Below are 10,122 nucleotides of genomic sequence, written 5' to 3' on the forward strand. Positions count from 1 at the left end.
TTTCTCGCTTCCTCGATAGCATCCAACGACAAAACATTTTTGACACGAAAAGGTACTTACCGTATGATTCACTGCAGGAGGGCGGTAGTGCAGGTGGTACATAAAGAGGATCAGTGTACGAAAAGGCGGTGGGTCATTGGAGATCGGCGTTTACTACAGACCGGCGCTTAAAGGAGACTGGCTACTATTAGAGACCGGCGTCTATTTGTCACGACATCTCTTCAAACCCGGCGTTTATTGGAAACGGGAGTCAATAAGAAGCCGGCCACTACTAGAAGATATATGGTAGATTACATTCTGTTTACCAAAGAATTTTAATTAAACTGATTTTTTCAAAACAGATTGCTACAAAGCATATAGTGAATGGTGGTACTTAACAAAGGTAAAAATTAGAACCTTTTCCCAGAAAAAATTAAGTTAAACAAGAAAAGAACAACAAGAAATGATGGTCAAATTACAGGATGAACTAGAAGGTTTGTGTGAGCAAAGGGGTAAGGAAGAAGAAATATAAAAGATCAAGGTTATCTATAGACCAGTGTTTCCCAACCGTTGTGGTGTCATGACCCAGTTTTTCACATACCAGAGTGTGTGTGACCCACCTTGACTGAGGCTGATGTTCCCCTCAGTGATTTTCACATGATCGTCTTAGTGGGTGTGTGTGGGGACTCACATGATCATCAGAGTGTCAGAGCATTAGATGAATCAAGTGTGATTGTCAATGCTTTTTCTCCTTGGTGAATCAAACCCAATCGTCAGACCGGGAATTAGGGTGGTCATCCAGGATCAGCCGTGATCCACCTGCAAGGCTACTGGGAACTGCAATCCCAATAGTCAGAATGATTAGGAGGATAGGGGCTGGGAAACATTGCTATAGACAGAAAGAAGAACAGGTAAAATTTCAACCTAGACTCCAGGAGAATGAAGGGAATGAAAAGTACACACATTTCTTCTTTACAAATTTGAAAGATCAACAGAAAAAAGTTATAATGAGGTGTTAAGGGATGTAGGAGATAAAGAAAAAGGAGAAAAGAAGGGAATAATCAAGTCCTTTTACAATAAACTTTATGGGAAAGGAACCAAGAAGTAGGAAACATTTTTTGAAAGAAAAGGGAGGAGAAAGTAAGGAAGTGCATGGAGAAGAAAAGGAAGAAGGAATAGGTTTGAAATAAGTAGAGAGGCTCTAAAGCAAAGCCCATAAAACAAAACACCTAGGATATATGGGCTCCCAGTGTAATTCTACGCCACCTTTTGGGAGCAAATACAATTAGACCTCTTAGAAGCCTTTAAGGAAGTAAGTAGAAAGGAAAAAAAAGCCTAGAGACATGGAAGAAAGGGTTGATATCTCTGTTCCTGAAAAAGGAGACCTAAAGGAAATAAAAAAAAAACTGGAGGCCAATCACCCTCCTGTGTATGGACTGTAACTTTGTAGTAGAATACTGGCAAGAAGATAATAATAACAATAACAATAATAGTAAATGGAAATCGCTCTAAAGAAATCCAAATTAAAAGAGCAGTGAGTCAAGGCTGTCTGATGTCTGGCAGCCTTTTTGTTCTGTCATAGAACCATTGCTGCAACTAATTAGACAGGAAAGTTAAACAGAAGGTTTTAAAATGCCAGGAAGACAAGAAAAAGAAGCAAAAGTTATAGGCTATATGGATGACATAAGCTTTATGTAAATAAGTAAGGTTTATTTATAAAGCGCCTTTCACAGACAAGAATTCACAAAGCGCTATACAATAAAAGAAAGAAAAAAGAAAACGAAATAGGCAAGACACATTAAGATAAACAGTAGAGTAAAACTAACAAATGCATTAAGTAAATTAAAATAAAAATAAAATTAATGACAATAGGACTCTAAGCAAAAGTCCAGCTAAACAAGAAAAGTTTTAACTATTTTTTAAAAGAGTCTACAGAGTCAGCCATACAAATATTGCTCCAAATCTTCGGTGCACATGATTGAAAGGCTAAATCTCCCTTTGTTTTTAATGTCATACATAGAACAACAAACAGATTTTGAACCTAAGATCTAAGTGTGCGAGAGGCAGTAAGTTTGAGAAGGAAATTGAATAAATAGACTGGATCTTGTCCATTCAATGCTCTATAAACAAGTACTAGAATTTTAAAATGAATCCTAAAATCCAATGTAGAGAGTATTAAACAGGTGTAATATGATCTCTCTTTCTGTTAGCAAGCTGGCCTCTGCATTTTGTATAACCTGAAGACACGAAAGGGATGATTTGTCCAAGCCAGTAAACAACGCATGTGAAGGTCAAGGGGCATCAGTGAGCCCCAAACACGAACACATAGCCACAATGATTTAATACTATGTTTCTATGTTTCTGTTCTTTCTTTCTCCATCTCTCTCCACCTCAGTGCTATCTCTCCAGTTGAGTGCTGCCTATCTCTGCTCCGAGCTCCGACTCAACCAGACAAGGCAATGTGTCTGAATGGGTATTATCCAGGGTCGCTGCCATCCAGTGTATGATGGGGAGACAACAGGCAGAAATTACTGCTGTCCCTTGTCCTTCCACATTATGGGCATCAAATCTAGGTACAGATCCCAAACCAACTCCGACTTCCGATGGTCCATCAATTGTTTTATACTGGCTGATCAAAGAGGCTTCTTTCTGTCTCACCAGCCAATACAACATTTGTTCTGTACTGACCTCCTGTCCGGGTAGTAAACTAACCCTTTGCCCAGCCAGGATGTCTGTCTTTCTCCTACATGGCTTCCCCCTCAGGGGTGCCCTGCAGTATTCAGTATCCAGCCCCACAAGGGTCACATCATTATTCCAGGGTGTTTGGTTCCACAGGGGTAAGTAGCAATGGGTCTGTTCGTGCCTCTTACCTATAAAAGAAAAGTGAAAGTCATTCGGAGAGTCATTGTTCCTTCATATTTGCCCACTTTTTCCCAAAATTGTATAAGGGCATTCTTAGCAACGCAACTTTACGTTTGGCACATTTGTCTTGCGGGCATCGAAACATGAAGGAAGTATCAGTCCTTCTTCCTGGTTCATGGTGTCTGACTCATCACTCTGAACCCCTGGGGTCAAGCCAAATGGGGCACATGATTCTATGGGTTTCCAAGCAGTACTGTCAGGAGGCATGGACTTTTTCAAAATCTTCTTCTTTAATCTGGTGAAGTAAGATAGGATGTGTTACACTGCTAGATAAGGAAACAACCTATGTAGTCTGAATCCCCTTATCTTTGCATTTATCCATCATTTGTTTTGTAGGTGGTTGAGCAGTTTGGATGTTGGCATGAGTAGCCGGTCCATCATATCCCATCCCCAATTTTCGTCTCTGCCTTGAGTTTCTGTGTCTGGGTATGGGCTTCTTTGAAGGAAGGCTTACAGACTGGGAGGCCAGTTATTAATTTTTTATGAGTGGTAGGAACAGCAACTACAGGATTCATTTTCTTTGACGTACATCCAGAATCCTTTTCTTCATCATTCTTGTTTCTTTTCCCAGCATGACCGCTACAGTCTGTGTAGAAGCCTGTAAGACTTGTGGTTCAGGCAGGGGAAACTTTTCTAACATGTACATTGTATTTTTTTGAGCAAGTGTTACTCAGTTACTTCCTGTCACTTTAAGTTATCATTTCACACTTCATTCCCTTATGCTGTGCCATACCAGAAATGCTTACCTGTATGGCCAAATCAAAGCCAGCCAGAGTTCCAAAGCTCAGATGTCGAAGATATTCATGCACAGCATCTAGTGGAATTCTTGCCAAGGTCTTCATCTCTTTAAAGGTATATTTCATTGAGGTAAGGACCGATTGAAGCGTCCTCACTGGCTGCAGTAACTCTTCAAGCTTCTCCAGGTCAATTGGCTGGTCTGGCTTTTCCGTTGGTTGTTGGTGGGGAATTTGGGTATTTCCATCGACAACTCCTGTGTCATACAGTACATCACCTTCTGCCTGAGGCTCCGTCAATGACTGTGGTGAGATCTCAGAGGGTAGTGGCTTCTGACAATTTCAGACAGGACTGCTTTGTCTTGGCAATAGGAATTTGTTGCCAGGATCAGAACATTCGTCCTGCCTCATCCAATCGACCTTAGGAGAAACCGAAGAGACTGTTGCCCATTTTTCCCCCTTTGTCGCTTACGACCTTCAAACAGGGCCTGATAGTTCAATAGCCCAGTTGCCATCTTGGTTTACCCAAGGATCCTCAGAATTGTCCAGATAACTATCTTCGTTGAATAGGAACCCAAGATTTACTATATACAGTAGCTAAATTGGCTGGACCACTCACCATTGCCATCTTGTCCAGGTAGGCCATTACATAATGTGCTAACAAACACGTTTTCAGTGCTGAAGAGGTAGGAATCTGAAAAATAATTAATATGATTCCTTAGCATGCCAAATGCAGTAGTGGCACATACCTCTGAATCTGAGCTTTCGTCATATTTCTTATAGAGGTTGTCCTTTGTGTGTCTTTTCCATCGGCAGTTCTGTCTTTGATGAGGTTGTAGTTCTACATGTAGCATCGCTTCACTGCCCTCTTTGCTTCCCACCAGATAGCTCCACTGATGAACAACGCTTAACAATTTCTGGCTTCTTCCGGGTTTCCCGTTTTTTCTTTCTGAATTTACTCCCCATTGTAGCAATTATGACAATCACAGTAAACAATGCAAAAATTGTGTTAGTGTGTCCTTCCACAATTAAATTTTATAAAATAGGTTTCTGCCACACAGATGGCCAGTAATCCTGCCAACTACGCCAATTGTGAAGGCCAGGAGTGCCAGTGAGCCCCAAACACACAATCTTGGGTTCAAATCAAAGGGGTTTTTATTACACAAGTACAGTGTACAATGATTAAATACTAAGTTTCTCTCTCTCTCTCTCTCCACCGAACAGCTACTCCTTCAGTAGAGTGTTGCCTTTCTCCGTTCCCAGCTCTTATTCGCCTCGACAAGGCAGTGTGGTTCTTTTTATATAAAACTCGGAAGTACATCCGGTGTCAGGGATTCGGGTATCGATACGCAGAATTGCTGCCATCTAGTTTATGGGGGGAAACAATAGGCAGAAATTACTGCTCTCCCTTGTCCTTCCACATTATGGGTGTCCCATCCAGGTGCAGACCTCAAACCAACTCCAACTTCCAGATGGTCCTTAAATTATTTTATACTGGCAGGTCACAGAGGTTTCTTTTCATCCCACCAGCCAATTCAACGTTTGTTCCATCCTGACCTCCTGTCCAGGTAGTAAACCAATCCTTTCCCAGCAGGGGTGTCCATCTGTCTCCTAAAGCATTTCAATCAAAGCATGAGGAAACAAATGCATGAACAATTTATACCAGATTTGATGACGAAAATATAGATCACACTTTTGAAGTGTTCTTTAAATGAAAGTAAGAGGAACGAGAAATAGATTTACAGTAACATGCAAATGAAAATTCAGAGAGGAATCAAATATAACTCCACAGTTTCAAACAGTGAACTTAGCAGTCATGCAGAAAGATGCAAGTGCCAGATCAATTGTAGGATAAGTGTCTATGGAAGCCATAATCATGGTTTCTAAGTACCCGTTAGAGTGGCACTCATTTACCTGTGAAACACAATCAAATAAGGTGGACAGGTTATTGATTTGGCATGGTTTAAAAGAAATATACAGCTGAATATCATCAGCATAAAAAAAGCAAAAACGCTATAGTAGCAATAGTTTTTTTATCCACTTTTGAAATAAAAAAATAAACATTTTGCTCTTACATCTGACCCAGGCATACTTCAAAATGCATTAAATCAAAAAACATTTGTTTCCCTTTTGAAATATGAGATCCTCCCCCAATTTAAAGAGGTGCTCATGACAAGCAAGGGATTTTACTTTTTTATAGAACTTAAACTATTTCATTCACATGCTTTTAGTTACTCACATGACAGAGGTGGAATTTGTGCTCCACAACAAAGCCTTTCCCGTGGAACTGAAAAAAACTACCTGAGTAAATGTTTAAGAGGAAGGCTGTACGTGTGGCGTGAAAGTGGATTGGTTCATTTATTTTAATGATTTGCCTACTATTATCCTAGCATTTCCACCCATCTGTTATCTTGGGCGTGGCCGGTCGGGTTGGTGCCGACCCGTGTCCTAAATCAGCCTCCCTCAACCCTCAAACATTTTTTTATCATCCAGTTTGTTTCCTTACCTCTTGGTTACCTTGTTAGGCTTCCTTATCCATGAAAAGATTTTAAAATTTGGTTTTAAAATTTTTGGTGTGGCCCTCTGAAGATGAGACGTATGATGTCAATAAAATGGCCCAGTCCAAAAAAATTGGTAAAATAAACCTCAGGAGAATTATACAAATAAATCAAAGGTTTATATGTTACCTGACTATTACTGAGGGGTATTAGAACACAACTGTAAAAAAAAAAAAATTACAATTTTTTATTTTAATAATATTACTATCAATATCAATATTATTAATATTAGTAACATCTGTGGTGTTAGGGTCAGTTTTGACCCATATATATTTACTTCAAGAAGAAGGCAAAAGTTGAACTTTAATTCAATCACAAAGACAAAGCCAAACAAGTAAGACAAAATAAAATACAAAATAAATTACAAAATGTAGATCAAACAAACAATCAAACCAATAGAATTAGTAGTACGGTGGTAGGGTGGTAGCTCTCCAGGAGCAGGATTGCTACTGTATGTTTACACTATGTGCAAGTAGGACAGTAAGTGACATTTTTAGTGTGCTCCTTGCAAATATATTTCTTGCATTTGGCACACATGGAATTGGTTTTCTGTCCTTGCTGCTTGGGCAGACCTGACAGCGCTTTCTTTTGGAATCCGGCAGCCTCTCTGGGCCTGGGTCTGTGGCTGTGGCAGGGCTGGCTAAAGGGAAGAATGCTGGTGCTGAAGCTCTTCGTCTTCCTGCTGACGTGGACGGAGTGCTTGCCGTGGTCTGCAGCTCTCTGACCACAGCTGCAGCAGCTGGGTCTCGGGGGACCCGTTCCCTTTTTTGAATGTGTCCCTTTATAAGAGAATCCCCTAGTTCTTGGAGAAACATTCTTCGCCTTTGATTCTTCCCTGCATTCCACCCTTGGTGGATTTGGGTCCACAACACAAATCCGTTGTAGGCTGACACATCCAGCATATTGTAGAACAATACCACTGGCCATCTCCTGGTCATGCGCTGGCATGTATAGGTGGCAGTCAGCTTGTCCAGGTTGTCCACCCCTCCTTTGTTTTTATTGTAATCCAAAATAATGATGGGCTTTTTCTCTTTTGCTGATGACACAGCAGTGTCCTTGTGGAGTGTGGACATGAGTATCACACTCCGGTTTTTGGACAATATGACACAATAGTGGTTGTGTCTGTAAAGGCAAATTTTGAAGACAGTGGTGCCCTGTTCTTCAAATTCACAATTTCAGCGGGCAGCTCAGGTTTATTTTTTTTGATAGTGCCCACCATGGTGAGCTTTCGCCTCAGAGGTTCCTGTCCAAGATCAAAACTTGTAAAAAAATTGTCACATGTAATATTGTGTCCGCACAGTCCAGTTGTCAAGTCAAGGACTACACGTCTTCCCTGGTTCCTCTCAGGGATGCCACTTTCAGGTTTTCCTGTGTAAATTTGCATGTTCCAAGCATAGCTTGTTCTTGCATCACAGGCTGCCCAGATTTTTATCCCGTATTTGGCTGGCTTATTGGGCATGTATTGCCGGAAAGGGCATCTTCCCCGGAAAGGCACAAGACGCTCGTCTAACCTCTGGCCCTGGATTGAACATCAAAGGCAGGTGCTGCGCCCATCTCTCCCAGACATCCCTTATGGGAGCAAGCTTGTCACGTCTTGCTCTCATGTCTCGGTTGTCAAACCTGAGGACTCTCGAGATCATGTGGAAGCTCTTCAGTGACATCGTGGCCCGAAAAATATTTCTGCCTGTTGCTGTGTCCCAGAGACTGGCTGTGGCCTCATTGCTGGATCGGTATACTCCAGCAAGAAGAAGAATTCCAATATAAGCATCCAGGAATTCTTCATCAAAGTCAATCCATGTGTCTCCGTAGACTTTTTGTCCTTCTAGGTTTGTCATGTCAAGTATTATTTTTTTCAGCGATGATGGCATGAACTGTTCAAAACTTGTTTTGATGTCACTTATCCTTGTTATGGCAAACCTTGTGACCCCAGGAGTCATTCTGATGATATTTTCAGCAGCTGCCCTGCCAGTTGTCCTGCAAGTCTCGTCAGGTGGTACTAACCTCCAGGAGATGCTGCCATTCTTGGACTGTAGTACTTCAGCTGGTGGGGAAACTGCTTCAGAGGTGATCTCCTCCTCAGACTCTGTGTCTGTGTCTTCTGACTGACACTCCACAATGTCTTCCTCCTCTGAGTCCACCTCATCAGTGTCGCTGTGCCACTCTGGAACTTGTCCTTCAGCTAGGATATGATCCAGAGCTTGGAGTGCTGTGAATCTGGCCATTTTTACCTCTGCAAATTAGATGCTTTCTCTCCAGTCACAATCACCAAACTGAACTGGTCTGGGTCTGTTTTGTCTGGGCTGTCTCTGTTTTTTTACTCGGGGGAGGTGTGAAGAGATAAGCCCCTGACTACAGCTAGGGGGATGGGAGAGGCCTGCTACCTGACAGAGTTGTGTGGGGTGTGGGGCCAGAGTGAGCTGAGAGTGTGTTTATACTGTAACTTAAGTTTGGCCAGTATTTATTGTTTTATGATCTCTTATTGTACCCTGGGCGTGGCCGACCCGGTAAGACCACAGGCAGTGAATTTCTGATTAGAGAAATAATTTACCTTTTTTTTTTTTTTTGTTTAAATGGAAGTTTCAGAAAAATGGAAAAAGCCTTGATGCAGTAAACAAAATGTATGTGGTACTTTTATGCATTTAAAACTTGAAAACGGGTCGGTACCGACCCTAGGGTAATAGTAGGGTTAATTAAAATGTCTTTGTACAGTTCTTGGATGTCAAGTAATGAATTATTAATTATAATTATTACTATTATTATTTTTTACTAAATCTTATTTTCCATGTTTCTTTGTTGACGAGCTCCCGTTGAAGAATTTATTGGCAACAGAAAATATCCTGCGCATACCAAAACAAGTGAATTAACAACTAACAAAGTGACATTTTTGATACCATTTTAACAACGTTTATTGTCCGCCATCAATCACTGAGCAGTCTAGTGAAACGACAATAATACACCTGCAACCTTAAAACACAGACGTCATCATTAAATTCCAGTACGTGATTTAACAGCGGGCAGGCAGTCACTCGTACATATTTACTGCTGGCATTTTGCATGGAGTATGCGACAAATCAAAAGAGAAACGGCATGCAAAGATGCACAAACACAAGGAGATCGGTGACAATCACACCTTAGTGTTTCTGTGTGAAATCAGAAGGGACAACTGAATTCCACTGGGCACAGGTATCTGCATAACAGGGAACCTATATGATGGGCAGAGGAATTTCAAATGCATTGCATGCCTACCTTTTGTTTTGATGACTGGTTGTGTCATATTCAGCCCCTCGTTCATTACTCTGGCACAAGCGTAACCAGCCTCTCTTTGAAATTCACGGTTCTGTACTTTTTCCAAGTCTGATGTCATTTTCTCCTCGACCCCCTCGCACCCAGCGTGAAGTATAAAACAGCCTTTATGCGGCTCAGTAATTTGCAGAGGGGAGCCCGTACCCACACATCCACTCAACAATAAAAAATGGCCTTTTGCATCTGTTACAATATAAAAGTTTAAAGTTTCAATGATTTCATTCGCCACTGATTGCTCCTCTTTCTGCACTTTTAAATCTCAACTGAAAACTTTCCTCTTCTACAAACTTTTGTCTTCTGTGTAAATTATTTTTTTAATTTACTCTGTATGTAAGGCGACCTTAGGTTTGTGAAAGGCACTCTATAAATGTAACTTATTATTATTAAAGGTTTACAAGTTTACTAAAAATCAAACACTGAAATCTGTCATTCATATACGTATTCAGACCCTTAAGTCAATGATTAGTAGTAGCCCCTCTGGCAGCAATTACAGCGTCAAGTCTTCTTGGATATGTCTCTACAAGCACACCTGGATTTAGGCAGTTAATCTCATTATTTCTGGCAGCATTTGGATTAGGTGGAAAACATCTGTAAACTGCCATGGTAAGGTCTCTCCACTGATATTC

At 41.0% G+C, this 10,122-nt stretch overlaps 1 pseudogene; it reads right to left on the bottom strand.

Annotated features, from left to right (window-relative positions):
* Window positions 1-6,681: 6,681 nt before the first annotated feature.
* Window positions 6,682-8,157, bottom strand: LOC120532157 (annotated as a pseudogene).
* Between the last annotated feature and the right edge of the window lie 1,965 nt (window positions 8,158-10,122).

Source organism: Polypterus senegalus, chromosome 7, assembly GCF_016835505.1.
Source record: "Polypterus senegalus isolate Bchr_013 chromosome 7, ASM1683550v1, whole genome shotgun sequence".
NCBI classification, from domain to species: Eukaryota; Metazoa; Chordata; class Cladistia; order Polypteriformes; family Polypteridae; genus Polypterus; species Polypterus senegalus.